This window comes from Mesoplodon densirostris, chromosome X (genome assembly GCF_025265405.1).
Source record: "Mesoplodon densirostris isolate mMesDen1 chromosome X, mMesDen1 primary haplotype, whole genome shotgun sequence".
Lineage (NCBI taxonomy): Eukaryota > Metazoa > Chordata > Mammalia > Artiodactyla > Ziphiidae > Mesoplodon > Mesoplodon densirostris.
This window is the reverse complement of record NC_082681.1, coordinates 122,527,208-122,554,146: the sequence shown is the minus strand read 5'-3', so window position 1 is coordinate 122,554,146 and position 26,939 is coordinate 122,527,208. Positions and strand designations below refer to the sequence as shown.

Genomic DNA, 26,939 nt, shown 5'->3' with positions numbered 1-26,939 from the left:
ACTGCGTATTTCTAATTTGGTGGCTGCTATGATCTCATACACTGCTTATTTTCTGTGCTTTTCCTATAAACCAGAAAAAAGCGCTATTTTTTCCTGTTTGTTTTTTTAAGTGGAACTTATTATGCACATTACATAGATTAGTCTGCAATGTCTTTAAAAGTATTATTTTTCCTAGTTTTCAAAAAGTGGCATTGGAAATGTATCTCTTTCCATTTCATCACCTCTTCATCCTCGTTGGAAACTTGATCCATAGTAGGTATTAAGATCTTTACATTTCTACTGGTTGGGCGATGACTTCATTTCTTTCATGCCAGCTGGGGAATCTTGTGTGGCTGAGCATTGGACCGAAGCAGGGCTGTGGGTTGCTGCTGCTGCTTAACAGCCGTTTGCATGTATCCAGCTTCTGTGTAAGGAATCCTCAGGCTACTAGTTCTTTGCACCTAAATCACCCAAAGGATCGCAGGCTGATGGACGAGTGTATGTGTGAATGTGTGTATATGTGCGTGTGTGTGTGTGTGTGTGCGCACGGGCAGCTGCAACAGATGGGCATCAGCAGCAATGGATTTCGATATCATTTTTACCAACAACAGAGATAAACAGTCCTCCATCCTTTATTTCCAAGCAGTGCCTCGGCTTCCGCCCCAAATGTGCTCTACCCCTCTTCGCCGATCCCCCACCCCCGCCCGCACGTGTCCCTAGGGAGGAAGAGGCCAGGATAGCTGCGCTGCAGGCAGGATTCCCCCTTTTTTTCCGCTGTGACAAGCGGATTCCCGGGCCTCCTCGGCCCCCCACCCCCGCAGCCGCCCCTTTCCCAGTCACGATCTTCCCCCCCATCACCCCTCCCTTCGAAAGCTCAAGGCTCGGGCCCCGCCCCTCCCAGCCGCCCAGCCCAGGTTGCTAGGGCCTGGTGGGGCAACCAAACCTGGCGCGCGAGGAGGCATGGCGCGCGCGTACGCGCGCAGACAAGCTTATACAGGGAACCAGCTGTCTTCTGCTTCGGGGACCAGTGCACGAGCGGCGCGGGCTGGACGCGCGAGCCCGAGCCCGAGGACGAGCGCTCTCTCCTTATTGGTTCCTATCAGAAGTGGGCGGGGAGAAGGCGGGACCTGGCGGTGCCTGAGGAGCTTCCCCATTGGTCCAAACGGGAGGGTTGGGGCGGGGCAGTTAGCAATTTAGGCTGCGCGTTCGCCTGAGAGAGAGGGCGGGGTCGAAGGTTTCGATTAGTTGTCGCCGCCGCTGGGGAAGGTAAAGTGGCGACGGCGGCCTCGGGAGCTGTGGGACCCTGGCTGGAGGTGGGGATCTCGGCGGGGTGAGTAGACGCGCCGCCACCCGCCCGCCAAGCCTACTTGTCCTAATTCGGCCCCGCGCCCACCCAGCTTCTCCTGAGAGAGGGGACCCACCCGGTCCCCCCGGGCAGACGTGAGACGGGGAGGTGGCGCGGGTCCCCCCAGAATGGGGCGACGCGGCGAGGGCACCCCAGTCTGGAGTGGCTTCTCCTCAGCGCCCCATTGCGCCGCTGGAGGGGCTTCCCCGGCGAGGAGCTGGGGATGTATTTTGGGGTGTAGAGAGACGGGAGGGTGTGAGGAGGGGCGGCGGGTCGAGGCCGCCCCGTGGGGCTCCCCTCAGCGGCGGGTCTGCTGCATCCCCGCCCCGCCGCCCCCGCGGCCCGAGCTCCCCAGGGCTTGCGGCGAGGGAAGCCCCTTCCCGCCGGCGCTGAGGAGGAGCCTGCGCGCCGGAGCCCCCCGCCCGAGTTCCGTGGGAGTCTGGGACCCGCCGGGGACTGCGAGCTGCGGCCCCGGCCCTGCTGACCTTGGTCGCCTGCGAGGGTGGGCGAGCGACCCTCCCCCTGCCCCGCGGTTCCTCCAGCTTCCCCGAACAAGTTTCAGGCGTCGTTATGAAGTTCAAGACTAGCATAGTGGGGAGAAGCAGAAATTGGCCCCTTCCCAGACCTTCGTACCCTTTGGACCCTCATAGAAATTAAATCCTGGGGTTTGGAACCATTTCCCAGAACGAACAGGTTCTGCTCGCATTGACACGTTCTGTGCCCACGTTGGGGGAAAAAATAACCTGAACATATTTCAGTGTAGAGGCAGATCTTCCTTGAGGGTTTTGTTTTTCGCTTCACTTGAGTGTTAAAGCACAGATGCCTGAAAAAGAAAAGCCTGACCTTAGTATCTCCACAGTGAGATTAGACGGATGCTGTGATATTTAAGTAGTTGCAGATCAGTGTTCTGTTAACACAATCTATTTTAATTGACTGAAATTTAAGCTGATTTTAGAAAGTATTGCAGACACGGAATAATTTCTTTCCGTGCATCTGAATTAGGTTTGTTTGGATGTAATGGTTTATGTAGTTAATGTAAAGGATTACACAAATTAATTTGTCCGGGAGCATTTGACCGAAACAGGAGACATAAATATGTATAGAATAGAATTATCGCTTTAGGTAACATCTGCTGGAACATTTCCAGGTTGTTCCTTTCTTGCTGTAGGGTTACAAAAGAAGGCATCTTTACCGAGGCTATTCGGAATTATTTGTGAATGACATTTAGATGTAAATTTGTTTTAAATTTCTTTAAGTGTTTTAAAATATTTTATTCATAAAATGTGAAGAGTTGAAGGGGGGTAGTATAATCTTATATTTAACAACCCAGTTGCGGTCATTAATAATACATTTTTTAAAAAGGTGTGCCTCTACACTATTTTAGGTTTGAGCATTTTTGGCGTTGACACTGGAACGGGAGTAAGGAAGCCTGCAGCAGTATTACCAGTTTGACACCACCAGTGGGTGTTTCTGTTGACAAATGCAGAGAAGAGAACATTTGGGAAGGAAATCTTTTTTCTAAGGGTGGGGGGTGGGCGAGTGGGGGACGGAGCCAGAAGAGAGAAGCTGTAGAAGAACTAAAGCTGCCAGCACAGTGTATGCTGAGCATTTCACAAGTACAAGGAAACTTAATTAGGATAAAAAAATTCAGTTTGGCTGTATTAAATAATAGAGCTCCAAAAGAGGCATGCTAAATAAAGTTAATCATTACAAATCATTAGTAGATAATCTACTATTTCAGAGGGGTTGGAGGGTCTTCAGTTGTCAAATTCCTTTGAATTGTCTTGCCTTTTAACCTAATCAATGCAAGGATTAATTTGATATATATGTATATATAGAAAACAGTTTAGTATTCTAATTTTGCTTATTTAGCAAGTTTTCTGAGCCTAATTTTTTTAAAAACAAAATTTGGTATATCAAAAAAATAATTAGAGGGACTTCCCTGGCGGTCCAGTGGGTAAGACTCTGTGCTCCCAATGCGGGGGGGCCCGGGTTCGATCCCTGGTCAGGGGACTAGATCCCACATGCTGCAACGAAAGATCCCCTGAGCCACAACTAAGACCCGGCGCAGCCAAATAAATCAATATTAAAAAAAAATTAGAAATAAGCATTCTTTCTCCAGAGAGGATTCCTTTTTTTTTTTTCCTGCTCAGATTTATAATTTATTCATGATTTAGGGGCTTGTGGTAGGGATTTTTTACCCCTTTATCTCAGGTTTTTGATTTTCTACTTATGCAAGTTCCCTGGGCTAAATGTGCCATTATTTTCATTGTAATTTTCTTGGAGTCATTTAAATCAGAGTGTGGCATCGACAGTATTCCCTGGGGTTTTAAAAGAAAAGGCTCCCATTGAGGGAAATTGCAGGGCCATCTCGCATAGATGAATAATAGAAGGTTGACTGATTGTGAATCAGATGTATTCTGTTCCAAATGTGCTGCATGGAGTTAAGGCAGTCTCATTTAATAACAACCAGATTTCACTTGGTATTTCTGCTTTGAAGGTGCGGTATTGTTACAAAACGAAGTACAGAGGTGGAGACATTTCGTCAAGTATGCCTTCCCACCGCCGCCCGCACCCACCCCCCAGCCTTGCTTCACCACTGTGTCTAAGAATCTGTGAGAGACGCTTTCAACAATAGTTGCATTGTTGGAAATGACAGTGGCTTCTGTTGCAGAAATTCAACCTTTCATTATGATTTATGTTTCAATTTAATTTATGGTAGAAAATTCCAGTATATCTGAGAATATGGCTGTGGAATTTGTAAGGAGGTGAGCAGAGAAAAGAAGCCTTCTTCAATGTGTCTGTTAAAAGTTCACCTTTTTTCCCCCCTTTTTATTTTGATAACTTTGGTGGTTATCTCCTTTATTTCTAATACATGTTAGAGGGTATGTTAACACAGTACTTCATTTTTGGCTGTTAGTGTGGGGATATGACTTTTTCATTAATAACTTGATGTCAAGTAATAACAGAAGGCATTTAAGAACAAACGAATCCACATACTTAGATCCAAAATGTGGGGGGAATCCTTTAGGTGACGCTTAATTTTGGTACAAGAATAGCAGAATCTGAAGTATTAAGTCACTTTTTAAGTAGAAAAGAGTTTCCTCAGAATTTGATAATTTTAGTTTCTAAAGTTTTAATTTTTGGCAACATTGAATTTCTTGGTAGAGACAGAGATCGAACCTCAAAGGTTCTTTATCATCTGATGATGAAGTCAGTTGGGTCACATATTTCAACTTGAGAAGATAATGTAATTGAAAGACTATATTTAAACTTTCTGTTTGGGAGGGTTTTCCAACTTACTTTCTATCTTAAATTCAACATTAGAACTCTTTTATTGGCGATGCGTCACTTACTTTAGTGTTTGGATTTAAATTCTTGATAGTTTCTAGAATGTTTCCTTTATATAGAGCAGTGCTTGGAAGACTGGATTATTCAAAGATCTGGTCTCAATTCTCATTCAAGTTTGTACGGTTACTTCTTAATACTGTGTGATATGAACTTGGGTACAATTCTGTCAGTGGGAAATGAAAGCTGTGAGTGAGGACCTTCCACCTAAAGAGCCTGATAACATTGAGACAATTCAGATTTGGGAATTAACAGAAAATTACTTATTAGGTTAAAAGGACTGAACCCATTCGCGTCTTTGGGATTGATTGTCATCATTTTGAATTAAGCTCTTAGAAACATTTGTGTTTGAGATAGTTCTAATTAGGGTCAAGTTTTGGGTGTGGTCACTTCTAATTAGGGTCAAGTTTTGGGTGTGGTCTCTTTTGGGCAGTTTTCTCTATAATAATTAAATTCTAATATTCTATTTATTGAGCCTTACTGAATACCAGGTTCTATGGCAAATAATTTATTTGCATGAATATATGTGTGTATGTGTGTTCTCACAACATTCCTATGAGGTAGATGTTTTTCTTATTTCCCGTATACACTTGACCAAATGGGCTGAGGGAGAGAAAATATTTTATCCAGATTACCTAGCTAGTCAGTAGCTGAGGCAAAACTTCCATTGAAACCGGTATGACTTGAACATGTGGTCTTCAAACCTATGCTTTCTGCTTCTCTTTAGAAATCTGATTTCCCAGACATGTTTTGAGCTCCTACTGTACATCACTCCTGGGGTGGTTACTGGAGGTATAAATATGCCTCCTGGAGTTCATAGGCTACATTGGCAAGGCTGCCTGACCTTTAGTCACATGGGAGGCTGGACTCAGATCCATCAGCACTGATGGATAGGACAACAGCAAGTTCAGACTTTTCTAAGAGGGTCGTTAGTTCTGTTTCTTCATAAATGAAGGTTGTACATAATTATTTACACTCAAATGAGGTAGCTGTTTCTAATTAACCACTTGGTATTTCATGTTTCTTCATGTTCCATTTTAACTTTTGACTGACTTTGATTAAATTTGCTACACTAATAAAGGCTGTGAAGATATTCCTTGAATTCAATTTTGTGGTTTAGATGCACTCTTGAAGTAAAATGGCAGCCATTACAATCTGCAGATGGGTATCTCTTCTGTAATTGTAATGACTTCAGTGAAATAAAATTTGGAGGTGAAGTCTACAGAGGTATGTTATTGATGTTGCTTAACACTATGTAGGAGTTGCAGTTTGACAAAATTTTTCTACTTGCAAGTAGAATTTTCTGTTACTTATAGCCTCTTATGGGTGTGTGTGTGTTTAAACAAGCCCCATCCTTAAGAGAGCTACAGTTGCTTAGCCCAAAGGAACCCCCAGAGGTCCATGTTAGGGAGGAAGAGGACTTAACATCTTATTCTGTAATTGATGAGAATCACTTGTGCCAGTTATTAAAGTTAGAAAGGAGTGATGAATATTGTGGAACCTCAGGGCTGGAAATCACCTCGGCCAAAGCAGGACAGTTGTTCTACTAAGATGGGACCTATACAGAAGTGCTGTGGATTTCTTTACCAAGTATGGGTTTTGAATATGCATTGTTAACAGTTTTATTGAGGTATACTTTACATACCATAAAATTCATGTTTTAACCGTACCATTCAATGATTTTTTTTTTTTTTGTAGATTTATGGAGTTGTGTAACCATCACTACAATCCACTTTAGAACCTTTCCATCATCCCAAAAAGATCTGTCCGGCCAACACGCATTTTTTTAACCTTATTTACTTGCTTCCACCTAGATCCTTTTATCGTTAGACACTGATAAACGAAATCATGTAGATCTTAAAAGATACGTCTTTTAAAAATACCTTCTTACATGTATTACAATTTCTTAGTACTTTTTGTATATTCAAAAGTTTTTGCCTAAACATAATATGTAGCAGATTATAGAGGACAGTACTGCAAGTGCCATCCATTACCTTGTCTTTGTGGGTTTGATTTGATTCTGTTTTGATCTTTTTTAAACCAGCAAATAAAATACAGTGCTCTTAGTGATATGTTGGAAAAGCAGAAATAAGAAATCAAGGTAAAAGTAATATAATTATTGGGCAAGAAAAAATTCCTTTAGGATTTAAGACCAAGGGCAAAATAATTGGTTTTCTTGATTTTAAGCCAGTAACATTGTGCATTTTATTGTTTGAGCTCTAATCCCCCTTGAGAGATCCATGCCTACAGTGCATGCCAGAGAGTAGGCTTCATTAAATTCAGGTATGCAAACGCATTGTCTACTTTTTGCAGTACTTCAGACTGGATTGTTGGGAGATTTAGAAATAGTTTAACCTGCAAGGTACTGTAGCTACTTTTCCCTGCCTGCATCGTTTTTTTTTTTTTTTAGTTACCCTGAAGGGTAGGCAGGGGAGTTAAAGCTCCCTTGGGAACGAGTTGTACAGGATGGGATGAATTCCACCCATTTGGTTCCCAGGTGCTCTCTTTGCTCCCTGTTCTGCATGTGTAGATGGACACTGCTGATAGGATAGCTTGGGGATGTTATTTTTTGGGTACATATAATAGAGGAATGCAGTTGTTTGGTTGGAAGTAAAGTGTTTTGGAAACAAACTTTCATTGCTTTTAGATGAACATTTCTCTATGGAAAGTGACACTTACAAGTGCCAGGCAGGTAAATCAATACCTCCGTGTGTGGTAGGTTGTGTCTGGATTTTTAAAAAAAATTTATTTATTTATTTATTTATTTTTGGCTGTGTTGGGTTTTCCTTGCTGCGCGCGGGCTTTCTCTAGTTGATGCGAGCGGGGGCTACTCTTCGTTGTGGTGCGCGGGCTTCTTATTGTGGTGGCTTCTCTTGTTGCGCAGCACAGGCTCTAAATGTGCGGGCTTCAGTAGTTGTGGCACGCGGGCTCAGTAGTTGTGGCTCGCGGGCTCTAGAGCGCAGGCTCAGTAGTTGTGGCGCACGGGCTTAGTTGCTCTGCGGCATGTGGGATCTTCCCAGACCGGGGCTCGAACCCCTGTCCTCTGCATCGGCAGGCGGATTCTTAACCACTGCACGACCAGGGAAGCCCCTGTGTCTGGATTTTTAATAACAAACAGAAAGGACACAGCACTGCTCTGATAATAATAGTTTACTGTAAATTCAATCATAACTGGCTTGAAATAATTTTACTTAAAAAAAAAAACCTGTTTGGGGCTTCCCTGGTGGCTCAGTGGTTGAGATTCCGCCTGCCGATGCAGGGGACACGGGTTCGTGCCCCGGTCCGGGAAGATCCCACATGCCGCGGAGCGGCTGGGCCCGTGGGCCATGGCCGCTGAGCCTGCGCGTCTGGAGCCCGTGCTCCGCAACGGGAGAGGCCACAACAGTGAGAGGCCCGCGTGCCGAAAACAAAAAACAAAAAACGAAAAACAAAACCCATGTTTAATTGCTATGGCTGTGTGATTCTGTTGTTACTTTGTATTCTTTGTTAAGAGAAAGGCCTAATATCAAATAGCAACAAATGAAGAGCTTTCTGACTTTGATTTAGAGGGAAATAGTGATTTCGAAAGTAACAACTTTGGTTTCTGGAAGTTAGTTAACAAAACATGGATGAATACATTATGTTTTTTGTTTGTTTTTAAGACTGCTTTAAATTATTTTAGGTAAGTTGCAGTTTTAGATCTCAGTTTTAGATTTGGTACTATGCCTAAAGATTAGGTTCTTGGCAGTGTAAGATCATATTATAATAATCAGATTAAGCACGCACACACACGTGCGAGGAAGATGTGGCAGATAAAAAATGGTGATAAGTAACAGTTGAAGAACAACTTACTGACTTGGATTTGCCCAATTACCCCGATATTGGCCAAGAGTAGTAGAAACTAGTTTCCTGATGAATAGAATCTTTCAGAGATTACGAAAGCTGGTTCAGATGTGACACATCCTAGAATTTATCCACAAACTCCACCCTGGTTTTTGAGCCAATGGTGGATGTTTTAACTTTAATCGCTAGTAATTATTACTGGTAATATTACCACTAAAATTTAAGATTAGCATTGCAAACGAAAAGAAAAAGTTTTATTTTAATTGTTAGTAATTGAAAATAGTTGAGGTAGAACAAAAACTAATTTTGTGCAAATTGGTGTTTCATAATTTGTTATTTCTTTCTAAAGTAACCTGTCCTATATCCTGAGAATCTGTCCTTCATTTAGCAAATACTTATTGCGTGTCTACGGTGTACCAAACTGTGATAGAGGCTGGATAGAGTGATACATCAAAGGGCAGTAGGTCCTCAAAGACTTTATAGGCTTGAAATGGAGGCAGAGGAGAAGTACCAGGCACTAACAGGGTAGGGGGATCTGCCATGTGGGGAGCAGGTAGGAAGGGCACACGGAGGAGGTAACATTAAGTGGGACCTGAAGGATGAGAAGGGCATGCTTTAGTTGGGGAAATAAGTTTTCGTGGCAGAAAGTGCAAATGCCCTCAGGCAAGTTGAGAGAAATAGAGGCTTTTGAAAAACCGAACCTTTTAAAGAACTGAAAGAAATCCAAAATGGCTGAAAAGTAGAGAAGCAGGTGATGACGCAGAAGTAGGCAGGGGCCAGGTCTTGAAAAGGCTTAGTAGGCCATCTGCTGGGTTTTTGAACTTGTCCTGAGTCTCCTGGGAAGCTACTGAAGGTTTTAAGCAGAAATGTGACATGAAATGAAATGCCGCAAAAAACAAGAGTTTTAGCTCAGTGGAACCTTGATGGTTTACCAAAAAGGTCATAATCCCTGCAAGGTAAAATATTCTTTCCTCATCTCATTAAAAATTTTGCAACTGCCTTCTTGGTTGATTGTCATTTGTGATACTCTTTTCATTGTTTTTATAGAAATTACCTTCAGTTTTCTAAAGGCTCCTTCTTTTCTTTTATCCTTCACCAGTCTGTTAACCTTATATAGGAATGTCATTTCTATTTATAACTGAGTTAAAATTTTTTTCTAACAGTTTTAGCTCTCTTCCATATTTAAACTTAAAACTCTTCACTGGTTTCTTTTTCCCCCAGACATCTTTAATCTGCTCAAGGTTTTAATGAAACATTTCATTAAATATCAATATTAAATTTGCTTTATTCTTTTCTTTCCCCAAATACAATGTCCTATGTCTAGTTTAATATTTTTCAGCATTTATGGTATTTCATATTTTATGAAATGTCATTTGAGCACCTACAGTGTTTTTAGAGAATTTTGTTAATAATGTTTAGAATCACTAATCTTTAGCAGGAGTACCATTTTCAAATCTGGTTCACATTCTGTGGTTTTACCATCTTTTACATTAAACTAGTCTCTGTTGAGTTTCTTACTTTCAAGTGAGCTTATGTATATAAAAGTGCTCCACAGGTTTTATTTTATATATCCTGATTTGTTTCTGTCTCCTACAGTATGTATCCCTACATGCTCAGTTCATTTTTGGAAATCTTCAACCACGCTAAGTTTTTCTTGCTTTGATGACTGAACAAGCATTCATTCAGGGCTTCCTTGGTGTGAAGTGGTTAGTTTGTGTCAGTATAAAATGCCATTGTGCACTTCTCCTCCATGTATACAAAGAATAACCACAGCATCACCTCCTTCTTCAAATATTTCCTTTGAAATCTACATTTTGATGCGGTCTCTAACTTAGCTCACTTTGGCCTTGAGTTCTGAGGCTTTTCTGAACCATTTTATACCTGCTCCGTATTCTTTCCTTGTTGATTTTCGTTTTTTTCCTTGTGCTGGTAACTTGAAGAATTTACAGTGGTTTTGTGTCATTACTGTTTTCACTTCCTATCCAGCCCAGGACATTTATTTTTAAAGAGTTGCCTCATTTTAGAGTTTGATGTTTTTGTGCTCGTGGTTTCTCTACCATCCACAGTGACTGCCCTTGATTTGGAGTTGTGCTTTCCAGTCTTGTCCCTCTGTGCAGGGTTGGTAAAGGAAGGCCATACTTGTCTTTCTTTGACTTACTTTATGATGAGGTGATGATTTGGGTATCTTGGTGTCACTGTGACGGTAGGTGGTGGAGATACAAAGCCAAGCTGTGGTGTTGTGCCCTTTTATGGAGTTTGTATTCCAGCAGAAGAGGCCAAAAGCAATGACTAAAGAACAGGATGATATGCACATTTAGATGGAAACACAGGGTGCTGGTACTGTAGGCCAGAAGAGGTGCACTTAACGCAGACCTAAGGGGACTGGGGAAAGTAATGATTCCTGAGTATTTGGAAAGAATTCCTGAGTATTCCTGAGTATTTTGAAGAGTCTTAAAGGAGGCCCAGAATGTCAGGTGGAGGGAAGGGGTTTTCTGGAGAAGGTGTATTCAAACACATGGATCTAAGAGCATATAAAGCTGGGTGAATAGCAAGAAATGACGTGGATTCATATATTGCATGCCTTGCTTTGATGCTTTGACCCCAGTGACATCCCAGGACCTTGGTTTTCTTTCTTTATGGCCATTTGGCTTTTTTCTGTTCATTTTCACTTTTACCTGAGAGTATACATAGGAAATACTAAAGCCAGGAGTTTAAATAGGGGTGGGCCTTTGGTAAAATGGATAAGCAGATGGTATCAGTTTTCTACTGTAAGCTCCCTGGAGGCATGGAGTGTTGCCTGTTGTCGCCTGAGCATCTAGTGCATTGCCTGGCACAGAGGAAATGCTCAATAAATACTTCTCTTATGAAAGGTGCCTTTTTTCCTGCCCCCTATCTCCTCCTGTCAATGCCTTCTTCCTTGTTTAGTGGTTTCTCTTCTCTGTCAGTTACCTGTCTAGTGGATCTTCCTCTCTGCTCGTCCTATAGACGTGCTTGTCCTGTAGGTCTAGTCACTGGTCTTGGACATAGCTGTGTTATAATTGGATCCGTGTTGATGTATAACTAGGTGCTAATGGCTCCCTCTGTGAGACTCCTCAAACTTCTGTCAACATTTACAGTATGGTAGATGAAGGGGAAGCCAAAGTTTACAAATATAAGAATGATATTTCTTTGAATTTTTTCATGATTTGTTGCATGAATTCATAGAAGTGCTGAGTTCTGTTCCATAATAAGCTCTTGTGTGTGTGTGCATATGTGTGTTTGTATATATCTGCATTGTACCTTATTTAACATTAAGCAAAACCAACATTCTGTGAAGATGTTTGCTTATTTATTATGTGGCTTCACCCCCAACCCCCATCACTGCTTAGGTCCCTCAGATTGGGAAGCTAGTTTTAAATGTGTTACCACATTGAGGTAAAATATGTGTCTTACAGAAAGGCTCTCTAGGATGCAATGATTTCACCAAAGAATCTACCGTACACTAACAGTTGGTTAGTTAGATGGAGGGCTTTTTTTTTTTTTTTTTTTCCCTTCTTTGCAGTACGCGGGCCTCTCAATGCTGTGGCCTCTCCCGTTGCGGAGCACAGGCTCCGGACACGCAGGCCCAGCGGCCATGGCTCACGGGCCCAGCCACTCCACGGCATGTGGGATCTTCCCGGACGGGGGCACGAACCCGTGTCCCCTGCATCGGCAAGCGGACTCTCAACCACTGCGCCACCAGGGAAGCCCAGATGGAGGGCTTTTTAAAAAATTATTTATTTTATTTTTAGATGTTGTAGTAGACTTTTAAGTATCCTCTCTACATTTTGGTAATTTCTCATATTATAGGTCCCACTTTCCCAGAAAACTCATCCTCAGTCTCTTTTACAGCTAGGATACAGGCTTGTGACTTAGGTTTGACCAGTCATTTACACAGAGTGAGACTTGTATATAGAAGTGAGCTTTGTGAGGTGGCCATCATGTGTAGTTGAATTGATGACCTGGTGATCATGTTGACAGAGGTGTTTGGTGGGGGCAGAGCTTACGGAATTCAGTCTCAAGTGGTGTTGGTGCTCAGCAGTGATAATCATTTCTGTTTGTTTTTTGTTTGTTTTTATCTTCCTATTCTCTGATCATCTGGAATTTGTGTTAGATGTCTTATATTAACTTTGGAATATTTTCAGCCATTATCTCTTCAAATATTTCTTTTGTCCCATTCTCTCTTCTATTTCTGTGATTCCAGTTACCAGTATGTTAGAACCTTTGATATTGTCCCACACCTCTTGAATGTCCTGTTTCGTTTTGTTCTGTTTTTCACTCTTTTTCCTCAGTGTTTTCGGTCGGGGTAATTTCTACTGACATCTTCAAGTTCACTGATTCTTTCCGTGGCTGAGTAGAGTCTACTGAAGAGCCATTGAAGGCATTCTTCATTTTTCTTAACTGTATTTTTAATTTTTAGCGCTTTCGTTGTATTCTTTCTTTTTTTCTTTTTCTTTTTTTTTTTTGTGATACGCGGGTCCCTCACTGCTGTGGCCTCTCCCGTTGCGGAGCACAGGCTCCGGACGCACAGGCCCAGCGGCCATGGCTCACGGGCCTAGCCACTCCGCGGCACGTGGGATCTTCCCGTACCTGGGCACGAACCTGTGTCCCCTGCATCGGCAGGCGGACTCTAAATCACTGCGCCACCAGGGAAGCCCCATTGTATTCTTTCTTATAGTTTCCATCTCTCTGCTGAGTTACCAATCTGATTTTTCATGTTCCCCTTTTGGGTTAGAGCTTGAAACATGTTACTCATAGTATTTTTTTTTTTTTTTTTTTTTTTTTTTTTTGCTGTACGCAGGCCTCTCACTGCTGTGGCCTCTCCCGTTGCGGAGCACAGGCTCCGGACACACAGGCTCCGCGGCCATGGCTCACGGGCCCAGCCGCTCCGCGGCACGTGGGATCCTCCGGGACCGGGGCACGAACCCGCGTCCCCTGCATCGGCAGGCGGACTCCCAACCACTGCGCCACCAGGGAAGCCCACTCATAGTATTTTAACTTTGATTCTAGATATTTCCAACGTCTGATTCTGTGTCTAGTTCTGACATGTTCTTTGTCTTTTCTGAGTGTTGTTTTTTCTCTGCTTTTTGTTATGTCTTGTGATTTTTTTTTTATTGTAACACTGACTTATTTTGTAGAACAGTAGAAACTGAGGTGCAAAATTTTTTTTTTTCACTTTGAAAGCAGTCACTGTTTAAAAACTGACCAGATTACAAAAATAATCATGGTAGATACCATAGTTTATCCTTCTAATAAGCCTGTTGATCTGGTCTTCCCTGTTGCCAGCATCTCTACATTCTAATGGGTGGTCTTTTTCTTCATTCCACCTCATGGAGAAGACAGTTTGAAGGGCCACGGGAAGTTGTTTGCTTCTTTGAAACGTTTTCCAACAGTATAGATCTTGTGAATCAGGTCCTCCATGCAGATAATGCCATATTTACAAAGAGATAGAGTAATCAACACGTTATCTGTCAGGGCAATTCACTTGTTGATTTTGCCATAACCATGCTTGTAGATCAATTCATTTACTGACTTCAGGTTTGGATACCCCCATGCAATACATGGTTCCACAATTCTCAGCATGTTAACTGAAGCCTGTTGAGCTTCATGTGGGTGCCATTGAAGATCTGACGGAGGTGGAGAAGCTGCAACACCTTTTGGACCTTTGGGCTCACGCCACTGATATCTCTGATCCTGATGACAAATGCCAATTTGGGCTCTGCGGGTACATAGAAGTTGCTGTCTTTTCTTGTCATCCTCACTATTCAAATCTCAGTTCTGTACATCTTCCTGTATTCCTTGTGATAGTGCTTAGCTTTTTCATAGATAAGCTTCCTCCTGGCCTTTCAAAGCATCTTCTGGGCATACTTGTTTCTCAGGCTCTTGATCTTAAGCTCTGCGAAATTCTTTTGCTTCTTCTTAAGGGTTTCTGGCACAGCAGGAACCTTTTTTTAATTCTCTCTTGCACCCTCCATGGTTCTAGCTGGGAAAGAGCCGAGGTGCATAATTTTTTTTTTTTTTTTTTTTTTTTTTTTTTTTTTGCGGTACGCGGGCCTCTCAGTGTTGTGGCCTCTCCCGTTGCGGAGCACAGGCTCCGGATGCGCAGGCTCAGTGGCCATGGCCCACGGGCCCAGCCGCTCCGCGGCATGTGGGATCTTCCCGCACCGGGGCACGAACCCGTGTCCCCTGCATTGGCAGGCGGACTCTCAACCACTGTGCCACCAGGGAAGCCCCTGAGGTGTATAATTTTTATGTCTGTAAATGGGCACATCTTTCCCTGTGCTAGGCCTTTGGTTCAGGAATTTGAGTTAATCTAGTTTGGAGTTGGGCTGGTTTTAAGTTTGGTTGTTGCTGTGGTTACTCTCAGTATACCTCAGGCTTCAAATTCTCTGATTAGGGTGGGAGGTGGTTTATTTTATTGTGTTGGGTCTTCCTTCAGGACTGTGACTCAGGGTCTCCTTACACGCTCTTGATCTCCTCCTGTCCCTCTGCCAGTGGTATTATGCTGTTTACTTGTTATTGGAAGTAGGTTAGCTTAGAGGTGGGGAGTGATGGTGGGGTGGTCTTTTGTTCTGATTAAACCTCAGGCTTAGGCCTGCATCAGCATCCCAGGGTCATGCCCCTACCCTATTGTTGTGGGCTCAGTGTGGAGTCCTGCCCCTCTCCCAGAGTAGGGTGCCCAACCCTTCCTCCGGCTGCAGTGAGTTTTCACCAGTGCTTTAAGGGTAGAAGCACTTATTGGCCTATCTTTCACAGATAAAGTTTTTTCTTCCCTAGTGGAGGTGGGAAGGAAGGATCTGGGTGTACATCTTGCTCCTGAGACACTGCTGCAGTTCCCTTCCCTCAAGTCTGCATCACACTGGGCACTCCTCAGGGCTCTTTCTGTGAGTGCTTGGTGGCGTTGGTGAAGGAAGATCCTGCAGAAGGCTGGGGTCTCCCCAATTTCTGTGACCTCCATTGGTTTTACACTGTTCCTTCAGCAAGCCACATCGGGCTTTTATCAATTTGCTTTTTTTTCTACCTGAACTCCTCTTGTCAGTGGCCACTTGCAGTCTACCCTAGGTGAGCACAAGGTTGTCTCCTCTCTCCTTGCAGGCCCTTTCTCTCTGAAGATTTTGAGCCAGTTGGTTGTTCTCTGATGGCTTTCAAGAAAGTCATGAATTTGAAATTAGTACAGCTCTTTTTTATTGTAAGGGCGGGCAGCTCTTTTCCTTCTAGCTTTCTTATTCCAGGATGGAAGACCGAAGTTTGGTTACCCTTAAAATTTTAACATGCACATTTAACTAATCAAAGCTTAATTATTATTCCTATCCTCCCAAATAAGACAGAGATTTTAGAATGGCTTACTTTTTAACGCTCATCCCCTCTTCCATGTTAGTTATTTATGCTTTGGTTTTGCCTTGTTGAAACCACCTTAAGTTTGTAAAATAGTGAATATTTACTCATCAACATGTTTTCAATTTTCTTTGCTCACCATTCTTTATTCACCCCATTTCTTCCTTTTGGGTTTAGTTTTTTTCTTTATAAAGAATGTTCTTAAGTAGTTCTTTCACTAAAGGCCTATAAACATGGTCTTGGTGTTTCTGAAAGTGTCTTTACTTCACTTTTTCTCTTGAATGATTGTTGAACTGGGTACAGAATTTATGTTGACAATTGATAATGTTATTCTCTTGTCTTTTGACTAGTTTTGTTTGTTAATGAGAAGCCTTTAGTCAGTTCAGGTGTAATTTCTTTGTAGGTAAGTAATAATTATCTTTTCTTTTGGGCTACCTTTAAGATTTTTTTCCCTTGTTTTTGACTTTTTGCAGTTTCTTTGCGATACCTCTAGATGTGGATTTGTTTCTATGCCTTTTTTTTTTTTTTTTTTTTTTTTTTTTTTTTTTTTTTTTTGCGGTACACGGGCCTCTCATTGTTGTGGCCTCTCCCGTTGCGGAGCACAGGCTCCGGACGCGCAGGCTCAGCGGCCACAGCTCACGGGCCTAGCTGCTCCGTGGCATTTGGGATCTTCCTGGACCGGGGCACGAACCCGTGTCCCCTGCATCGGCAGGCGGACTCTCAACCACTGCGCCACCAGGGAAGCCCCTATCCTGCTTTTTTTTTTTTTTTTTTTTTTTTTTTTTTGCGGTATATGGGCCTCTCACTGTTGTGGCCTCTCCCGTTGTGGAGCACAGGCTCCAGACGCTCAGGCTCAGCGGCCATGGCTCACGGGCCCAGCCGCTCCGCGGCATGTGGGATCCTCCCGGACCAGGGCACGAACCCGCGTCCCCTACATCGGCAGGCGGATTCTTAAGCACTGCGCCACCAGGGAAGCCCCCCTATCCTGCTTTTTATTGGTGTACACCATCAGCCTGAAAACTCATGATACCTTAAATTGTGGGAAAACATTTAGCCATTATCTTTTAAAATAATGCTTCTCCATTTTCCGTTTCCGGAACCCTTATCGAGATATATGTTGGAGTTTTTCATTGTGTTGCTTAAAGTTTGTTTAATATTTTCTGTTTTTACTTCTGGGTGATTTCCTGACATCTACCTTACAATTCACTAATTTCTGTTTAGCTGTGTCTAGTCTATTGGTTAATCCATTTATTGAAAATTTTTACTGAAAACATTTGACTATATTTTTAAATGTAAAAATTTCTGGGTTTTCTTTCAAGTCTACTTTTTAATTTTCATAAGGACATTTTCTCTTCTTTGAACATTTAAAAATATAGTTATGTTTGTCTCCTTTGGATTATTTTTTTAGCTGTAGTTCTTGAGAAATGAAATCTTCCATTTGTCTTCCCTCCAAGTTTTTCTTATTTTTTTGTGTGGTTTGCAACATTTGACAATTTGGGAATTGTTTGCCTGTGCCTGGCTTGTGGGAAGCTCCTTTGGATAGTTTTGCATTTGTCTCTGATGGGACCCTTTGAGTTCACTGCTCCTGGAGAGTTTTTGATCTGTTCTCAGGTGATGGGTTTCTGACATCTGGAGAATGATGTGAATTTGGACTTCATATCTGTGGTAGAGCAAAGACTTGGGTTTTCCGTTTTGCTTTGCTCACTCCTACACACAGCCCTGGGCTGCTGTGTGTAGCTTTTTTTTTTTTTTTTCTTATTTACCCAAGGGCAGCCCTTTGTATTTCATAGCTTTATGTTGGTGGTTCACTTCCAGCTTCTTTCTCATGCACAGACTTGAGATATCTCCAGTTTCCTAGTCTCATAATCATTTGAGTTTGCAGCCCTTGGTTTAGAGGGCAGGAGTGAGCAGCTCTTTGTCCTGTGAAGAATCTCATTTAATAAGCTCTTGCCTTTGCAGCCACTCCTTTCTATTTTACTGTTCCTGTAGGTCAGGAAGTAGTTCATCCAGTTAAGAACCAGGAAGTAGTTGCAACAACAGGCATCATCCTCTAACTTGAACAGATTATTTACTGAAAGTTCATTTATATGTCACTTATGTTCAACACAGTTCTTATTATCTGATAGCAACTATGTTATTTAAAAAAAAATGGGTTACCTTCCCAGGTACCCCTCAGGAGTTTAGTCTTTCCATGATGCAGTTGAAATTCGTATAGACTTGCTCTTCGGGACTGTAATCAGTACATAGGTGATTTCTGTGGGGAGATGCATTTTAACATTCTCAGAGCAAGAAGGGAGTATGTGGTTTCCAAACTCTGTTGGTCTTCTCTGGGGTGACCTGCCAGGACTGGTCCCCATTAATTGTTACAAACCTTAGCCACTGTTCTCAAGCCTGCCACTAAATCATCACCATGCATACTCAGCACACAACCTCGTCTCCACTCCGTTGAGAATATCGAAGGCCTTTTGGCTGATTTTCTCCAGTTTCTGGCACCATCTGTAAATTTATCACTGCCTGTCTCCCCAGAGCTGCCCTTGCCCCTGTGTCTGAGGATGAGGTGCTTCTGCTGCTGTTTGAGGCCAGTTCCTTGCCCCGTGCCTTCAGCTTTGGTGCCACTGCTTCGGCAGTCCTTTTTCATCAGTTATTCCCCCTCTTTCTCCCTATCCTGTATCCCAGTGGTTCTCAACTGGGAGTGACTTTGCCCCCCAGGGGACATTTGGCAATGTCTGGAAACGTTTTTGGTTGTCACAACTGGGGTGGTGGTATGTGTGCCACTGGCACCTAATGGGTAGAGGCCAGAGAGGCTGCTAAACACTTTACAATGCACAGCATAGCCCCCAACAGCAAAGAATGACCTGGTTCAAAATGTCAGTGGTGCTGAGGACCAGTAACCTTGCTCTATCCTTAGAGCCTCCCTTTTGATTTTTTAATTTTTCTCTGCCCATTATCTTATTCCTACGGTTCTCGTCCTAGAAAACCTTCCCTGAACCAGCTGTCCACTCCTCTCTTAGCTACCTAACCTCTCTTCCCCTTCTTTTCTAAACATCTGGGTGTGGTCTATACATAGTCTATCCATTTCTCATCCACTTCTCACACTTCAGCTCGATCTCTGACTTCCCAGTCTCACATTACTTAAACTGTTTTTGCTGAGATCTCCCGTAACGTCTTGTTTGTTGCGTCTAGTGGATTCATTCAGTCCTAATTTTACTTGACATTTCTGTTGCACCTGACACTGTTAGTCACTATCTCCTTGAAGCAGTGTGTTTCCTTTGCATCCTTGTTCTCCATGTCCTTCTCTTACACTTTTTTCTCTGCATTCTCTGTGGGCTTGTCTCGATCCACTTACTCCTTACACACTACTGTTACCTGGGCTTGATTTCTTGGCCAAGTATTATCCTAGGTCATTGTCTCAATTACACCCAGAGTTTCAGTTCTACTTACATGCAGATGTATGTCTAAATTTCTAAATTCTTTCCTGTTTTTTCACTATATGCCTTCAGACTCATTCTTAATAACCTGCTAGAAAGCTACACCTGACTATTCTACAGGAACCTTATACTCAGGATGTCTAATGTGAAGTACAGCATACTTTCCTCAAACTTGCTCTTCCTCCTTAATTAAAAAAAACAAACAAACTCTGTTAATGGTTCCACCATCCACCGAGGCTCCTAAGGTGTATAGTTGGGTCTTATCCAACTCAGATATATTATCTACAGTTGCTAGTATGATATAAAACGTGATTTTGATCATGAAACTGATCTGCTTGAAAGCCTGCGGTGGTGCTCTGTTGCTGACAAGAGAAGGAGCAAGTTAGGAGAAAGTCTGATTTCCTTGTATCTGGCTCATCAGGCTCTCCTTGGTATGTTCTCTGCCTGCCTACCTCTCCAGCCGCACGTCCTTTTCTTGTTTCCCTCAAACACTGTGCTCTCCAGCATGTAGAGTTCTCCATAAAATCGTTTCAAACTTGGTATCTTTGCTTATGCTGTCTCCTTTGTGTGGAACGCAGTGTCTACTGCAGACTGTGGGTTGCTAGCTCTCTGGTTTATGGGACTCCCTATTCCTCATGGAAGCTGCAGTTAATTGACATCTTTTCCTACTTCTCTGGCCTCAATGTTACTGAGGAGTATTCCTTGTCTGAACTATCATTTTGGAGAGCCAGGACTGGGTAAATGCTGGCATTAGTCCTACTGAAAGAAGGTAGGGAGTAGGCACAGGTAGAGGTGTTTCACAGCTCTTCAGTTATGTGGTTTACTATTAAGCCATTTCTTTTCTTAGTCCCAATCTTAACCTGCTTCATAGTTCCTTGGAATTCCTCACAGACCTGTCTGCTGTGAGCCTTCCTATATTCTCAGGGCTGCACTGGGTTTATTTTTATATTTCTTTTTTTTTATTTTTTTAATTTAATTTATTTTATTATTTTATTTTTATTTATTTTTGGCTGCGTTGGGTCTTTGTTGCTGTGAGCAGGTTTTTCTCTAGTTGCGGCGAGCAGGGGCTACTCTTCGTTGCGGTGTGCGGGCTTCTCATTGTGGTGGCTTCTCGTTGCGGAGCACGGGCTCTAGGCACGCGGGCTCAGTAGTTGTGGGTCGCGGGCTTAGCTGCTCCGCTGCATGTGGGATCTTCCCGGACCAGGGCTCGAACCCATGTCCCCTGCATTGGCAGGCGGATTCTTAACCACTGCGCCACCAGGGAAGCCCCTATTTTTATATTTCTTTTGCCTATTTCAGGGGGTTTTAGTGTGGGAGGAAAGGGAAACGCATGTGTCTGGTTAGCCATTTTAAAGCAGAACTACAGTGCCTTATACTACATGTGTTTTCTCATTTTTCTCTGTTGTAGACATCATGGCAAAGAATGTCCTTTTTTTTTTTTAATTTTTATTTTAGTTTTTGGCCACGCCACGTGGCTTGTGATCTTAGTTCCCCGACCAGGGGTTGAACCCGCGCCCTCCGCAGTGAAAGCGCAGCGTCCTAACCACTGGACCACCAGGGAATTCCCAAATGTTTTTTAAAGTAAATCCTTGTGTATATCTTTGATCCTTTTCTTAGGGCACTAGTCTTTTCTTAGGACACTAGTCTTTTTTTTTGTAAAATATTTATTTATTTAGTCTGTGCTGGATCTTAGTTGTGGCATGCGGGATCTTTGTTGCGGCACGCAGGATCTTTTTTTTAGTTGCGATGTGCGGACTTGTTAGTTGCGGCATGCATGTGGGATCTAGTTCCCCAACCAGGGATCGAACCCAGTCCCCCTGCATTGGGAGTGCGGAGTCTTACCCCCTGGGCCACTAGGGAAGTCCCTGGAACACTAGTCTTATGTCCCCCCTTGAGGATCACCGGGGGTGATGATAGGTGACACTGATGGGAGTGTGCCATACCTGTGAAGGGTGTAGAGGGAACACTGCTGACTCACCTGAAGGAAAGGTTGCAAGTTAAAAATATTTATTATTTTGGCCATTCTGGTCTGCAGTATTGTTTTTTGTTGGATTTAAAAAATTACTTGTAAGATTAAATATTTACAAAATTTATTATTTTGGTCATTTGTATTTTTCTGTGTACATTTTCTTTTCATGTTAATAAAGTTTTTTTTTTAAATACTCTTGTAGGGTTCACTCAATTCTTTCCCTTTAACATGAAATGAGCAAATGCTGCCAAATGTAAGGTCCATTGCTCATTTTTTTTTTTTTTTAGTTTGAATTTGTTATGATCTGATTCTTGGAAAATGAAAATCCACTCCTGGTTTTGTGGTTTAATACCTCACAAGGTGGCTGTGAAAATTAAATGAAATAACATAGATGAGGTGCCCAACACAGTAGTTGGTATGTAACAGGCGGCAGTAAATATTAGTTCCTTTTGTGCATTCTTTCTCCTTTGCCAGATTATTAAAATAACTGCAGTACAACGTACCTGAGAGAGAGGGAAAGAAAAAAATAATCACATGTATTTACTGAACCCTTGTTAACTGAAGGGCAGCATGCCAAATACCTTGAGGGATACAGAGATGTTTAAGGCAGCTTCCTGTCCAGGGATAAACATTAGCTTACTATACATATCTTTACCTTTCTAGGCTTTTTTTTTTTTTTTTTAAACCATGCTCTTCCAAAAACCTTTCGATCTTTAAACTGTGTTATTTTATTTGAGCACAGAACACTTTAAAGGTTGGTGTGCCACATTTAATCCATTACATTTCTGGGAGAATAGTTATTAGCTCCATTTTATATGTGGGGGCCCTGAAGGGTGTTCTGCCCAGCTTCTGGCTGGGGTAAAAATAGGATATGTTGGGATGTAGAAGAATGCTAACGACTGTATTTCCAGCCTCAGTAAGTGCTGAATAAATATTTGTTGAATGAATGAATCATCTTTTATTAAATGATATGTTAAGCCCACTCCTAAATCGCATCTCTGCTTCTTACTGTTTTACTTTTCCCCTTTTATATTTTATGCTGTGAAAGTGGTTAAATAAGATTTAAAATTCAATAGTTGGTACACAAGACATTGCAAGTTGGAAGACAAATGGTACTCTGTTTTAGTCATAATGAAAAAAGGCTTTGAGAGGAGGAGATTCTGTGCTAATCTGATTTTTTTTTCCAATTTAATTTTTTGCCCTGGTGCTGATTCTTTGCAAGACCACCTTTCTGGTTCCTGTAACAGCTACAAGGGGCTTCCCAAGTTTGGGGCTGGGGTAAATGGCCCAATTCATTGCACTCTAAGGATGACTCTGCTGTTAACAGTCAGGTTTTTCATATAATCTCTAGTAAAGAAGGAAAAATTAGCAATTATAGTTAGGCTCTGGAGATTTGAGGGGGACACTTTTTAATGGATGAAGTAGCAAATATACAAACTTTAATGGAATAAGTGATTAACATCTCAGAGTTTGCTATGTATTTAGCTTTCTGTAGTTGGTTGGCTTAGATAGTGAAATAAGGGTTCTTAGTAAAAATGATAAGACCCTGGAAAGGAGTGGTGGTGAGACATCCATGGACTTACTGCAGAGTAGTGTTAACACACGCATCTTCTTCACTCTGCACATGGAACACTCCATTTATTTATTTATTTATTTGACATCTTTAATGGAGTATAATTGCCTTACAATGTTGTGTTAGTTTCTGCTGTATAACAAAGTGAATCAGCTCCATATATACATATATCCCCATATCCCCTCCCTCTTGCGTCTGCCTTCCTCCCACCCTCCCTTTCCCATCCCTCTAGGGGGTCACAAAGCACCGAGCTGATCTCCCTGTGCTATGTGGCTGCTTCCCACTAGCTATCGATTTTACGTTTGGTAGTGTATATATGTCCATGCCACTCTCTCACTTTGTCCCAGCTTACCCTTCCCCCTCCCCATGTCCTCAAGTCCACTCTCTACGTCTGCATCTTTATTCCTGTCCTGCCCCTAGGTTCCTCAGAACCATTTTTTTTTTTAGATTTCATATATATGTGTTAGCACATGGTATTTGTTTTTCTCTTTCTGACTCACTTCACTCTGTATGACAGACTCTAGGTTCATCCACCTCACGACAAATAACTCAATTTCGTTTCGTTTTATGACTGAGTAATAAATACTCCATTGTATATATGTGCCACATCTTCTTTATCCCTTCATCAGTCATTGGACACTTAGGTTGCTTCCATGTCCTGGCTATTGTAAACAGTGCTGCAATGAACATTGTGGTACATGACTCTTTTTGAATTATGGTTTTCTCAGTGTATATGCCCAGTAGTGGGATTGCTGGGTCATGTGGTAGTTCTATTTTTAGTTTTTTAAGGAACCTCCATACTGTTCTCCATAGTGGCTGTACCAATTCACATTCCCACCAGCAGTGCAAGAGTGTTCCCTTTTCTCCACACCCTCTCCAGCATTTATTGTTTGTCGATTTGAACACTCCATTTAGTCTTAAGCTTGCTAAATTCATTTATTTTTACAAATGTTATGGGTAGACCTGTTCATCACATTTTTGGTTTTCCCACTCCATTTTTCTACTTAGGATGCATTCAGTGAGGCTTACAGACAACTATTGTCTTCTAAAATAATGTCATAGGTAAAAATATGCCTTTGGGGGTTGAAAAAATCCTTGGTTTGATTCTGGCCTTGATACTTCCTAGCTGTGTGACCAAGGACAAGGTACTAATGACTCTGGAACTGTTTCCTTATCTTTTAAAAGTATTAGGATTAAATGTGATAACATATATAAAAATACTTAGCATCTGCCAATGTATGGACGTGCTCCAAAACCATGGTTTTAAGCCCTGTGGCTTATCTGTTAAGGATATAATAGCATAATGGCTAAGTATGGGGATTCTGGAGCTTGACTACCTGGGTTTGATCCAGTTCTGCCATTTACTGGCTCTTAGTCTCCTTATTGGTAAAATGAAGTTTCTGGTACTAAAGGACCATAAAGGGTTCTTGTGAGGATGAAACAAATTAATGTAAATAAAACTGCTAGATCAGTGCTTAGCACAAAAGTGCTGTTTATTTTAACTGTTGTTATTATTGTATCATATTTGAAAACCCGGTAGGCCACCAGATTTTATTTGAAATATTTTGTTCTACTGGAATTTTTTGCTTCTCTTTATGATTTCAAACTCCATGAGAGCGGGGCCCGGTCTGTTTTGTTCACTACTGTATTGCTAACATCTGGTATAGTGACTGGCATAGAGCAGTGGTCCACAACCTTTTTGGCACCAGGGACCAGTTTCGTGGAAGACAATTTTTCCATGGGTGGGGTGGGGGGATGGTTCAGGCAGTAATGTGAGCGATGGGGGGATGGTTCAGGTGGGGGGGATGGTTGAGGTGGTAATGTGTAATGCAAGCGATGGGGAGATATGGGGAGCGGCTTCGCTCGCTTGCCCGCCACGCACCTCCTGCTGTGCGGCCCAGTTCTTAACAGGCCGTGGACCAGGGGCTTGGGGACCCCTGGCATAGAGTACTTATTCAGTAAACATTTGTGGAATGAATGAATAAATGGATGATGAATGTTCCATTTTCCTTGAATTGTGTTTGCCAATATTCTAACTCAAGTAGTTTTTTCATTGTTAAGTCCCTGTTTAAAAAAAAAAAGTGTAATAAGACTTGTATAAGTTCCCAGTGTTTACAGATTGAAATCCAAGTTTCTTAGTTTTGCATTAAAAAACCTATGGAATCTAACTGTACCCAGGTTTCTTCTCTTTTAGAATGTGGAGTTTTGACCAGATATCTTTTTCTGTCGCATTTCAAGTGTATGAATCTCTGGGATGTGAATTAATTCACTGCATTGTTGCAATACCCAGTCACTGAAGTGGTAAACATAAGAGCACTTTGCAAGTTATACAGTATTACTGTCATCATTATTTATAGTAATCCTCAAGTGTTCTTAGTCCAGTTTTGCTGGAATATGCCCACCCCTCTTGCTCAGTCAACTGTAACCCCACCCATTTTTCTAGACCTAGTTCAGATCCTCTTGTGTGAAACACAACCTCCCCACTCTAAAACAAGCACTCTTTTTTTTTGAACATTTATAGCCACTGTGATCTGTATAGTTCATTTGGTAATCATGCATCTGAATCAGTTGATCTTGCCCTGTTGTCTTGATGTATTAACTAGGATCTTGAAATGTTTAACTCTTAATTAAACCAGTAAGTTTATTGAACACCTATATTATTACCCTTATGTCCGGGCACAAAGTTTTCATGTATTAATTTGGGTTTTCACAATTGAATTGTAAGATGCTGTTAAAACATAAACTGAGGCATGTTAAAATTTTTGAGAGGAAAAATCAATTTGAACTGGACAGTGCCAAGCAGGGAGTGTTAGGAGTCCTTGGCTGACAGGAGCCAGGGAAAAGTTTTATACAGAGAAGGTGTGGTGGCAAAGAAAGTAAATTATTTGATTGCCTATAGCTTAAAGCCTAGTTGACTGTTTGTGATTGGCTGTCCCTAGGTTTCGATTTCATAAACTTGAGGCATTTACAGGCTTAGGTTTTGCCTACAGAGGCCACCAAGGCATTAGAGCCATCTCAGTCTAATAGCCTCCTTGTTTCATCAATTTAACACTACTTTAAGAACGAAGACTGTGATATGTACTTCCTGGTTTCATGAATGATTCCTTTATTTTTTTAATTTTTATCTATTTATTTATTTGGCTGCATTGGGTCTTAGTTGTGGCATGCGGGATCTTTTTGTTGTGGCGGGTGGGCTCTTAGTTGTGGTACGTGGGCTTCTCTCTAGTTGCGACGCTCGGGTTTCTCTCTAGTTGTGGCATGTGGGTTTTCTCTTCTCTGGTTGTGCTGCGTGGACTCCAGGGCACGTGGGCTCTGTAGTTGTGGCACGTGGGCTCCAGAGTGTGTGGGCTCTGTAGTTTGTGGCATGTGGGCTCTCTAGTTGAGGCGTGCGAGCTCAGTAGTTGTGGTGTGCTGTGGCACGTGGGCTTAGTTGCCTCGCAGCATGTGGGATCTTAGTTCCCAGACCAGGGATCAAACCCATGTCCCCTGCATTGGAAGGCGGATTCTTTACCACTGGACCACCAGGGAAGTCCCTGAATGATTCTTTTATACATAACAAAACGTGGCATTGGGTGATTACATAGTTGATGTTTCATTAATGTTAAAATCGAGCTGCAAATATCATTCTCCTTTTCAGAACCAGTCTAGCATTTGTGATACTTGGATTTTTGTTAATATTGGTTCATATTTATATTTTCCTCTTTGTTTTCAAATACATTGACTTATTTCTTACTTATTTCTCCTCCACCAAGGTAGAAATGCTATCTTTCCTTAAATTGTTTACCTTGAATTTTCACGGATCCTTTTGGACAACTACCATTTCTCTCATATGTTATCTTTGTAAGATCTATCTCTGCAGTAATTTACTGAGGTCATTTAGTTTTACTTTATGAACATCAAGATCAAAAGAAAAAATGTTAATAGAATTTTCATTATCCATAACGAATTTGGTTTTTAAAAGTGGTTTGAGGTTCAAACCAATAGCAGTCTAGCACCAGTTGAGGCTATTTTGAAGAGGCAGTTAATACTCCTGGGGTTTTCTGAAAGAGGTGGCCTTTGTACAGAGACTTTAGTAAGTGTTGGCAAGGTGTTTCTGGTTGGAACCCTCTTATTTGGTGGACT

General features: G+C 42.1%; 1 protein-coding gene and 1 pseudogene across 3 annotated transcripts in view; one reads left to right on the top strand and one right to left on the bottom strand.

Moving 5' to 3' along the window:
• Window positions 1-1,231: 1,231 nt before the first annotated feature.
• CDKL5 (cyclin dependent kinase like 5) overlaps window positions 1,232-26,939 on the top strand; it is a 188,404-nt gene continuing 162,696 nt past the window's right edge. For 2 of the 3 annotated variants that reach the window (XM_060087080.1, XM_060087078.1), the window contains exon 1: window positions 1,241-1,309. The gene's annotated coding sequence lies outside the window, so the exon portion shown is untranslated. Of the gene's footprint in view, window positions 1,310-26,939 lie in introns of all 3 variants that reach the window. The other variant, XM_060087079.1, reaches the window with a different exon arrangement.
• Window positions 12,788-14,487, bottom strand: LOC132481774 (large ribosomal subunit protein uL30-like; annotated as a pseudogene).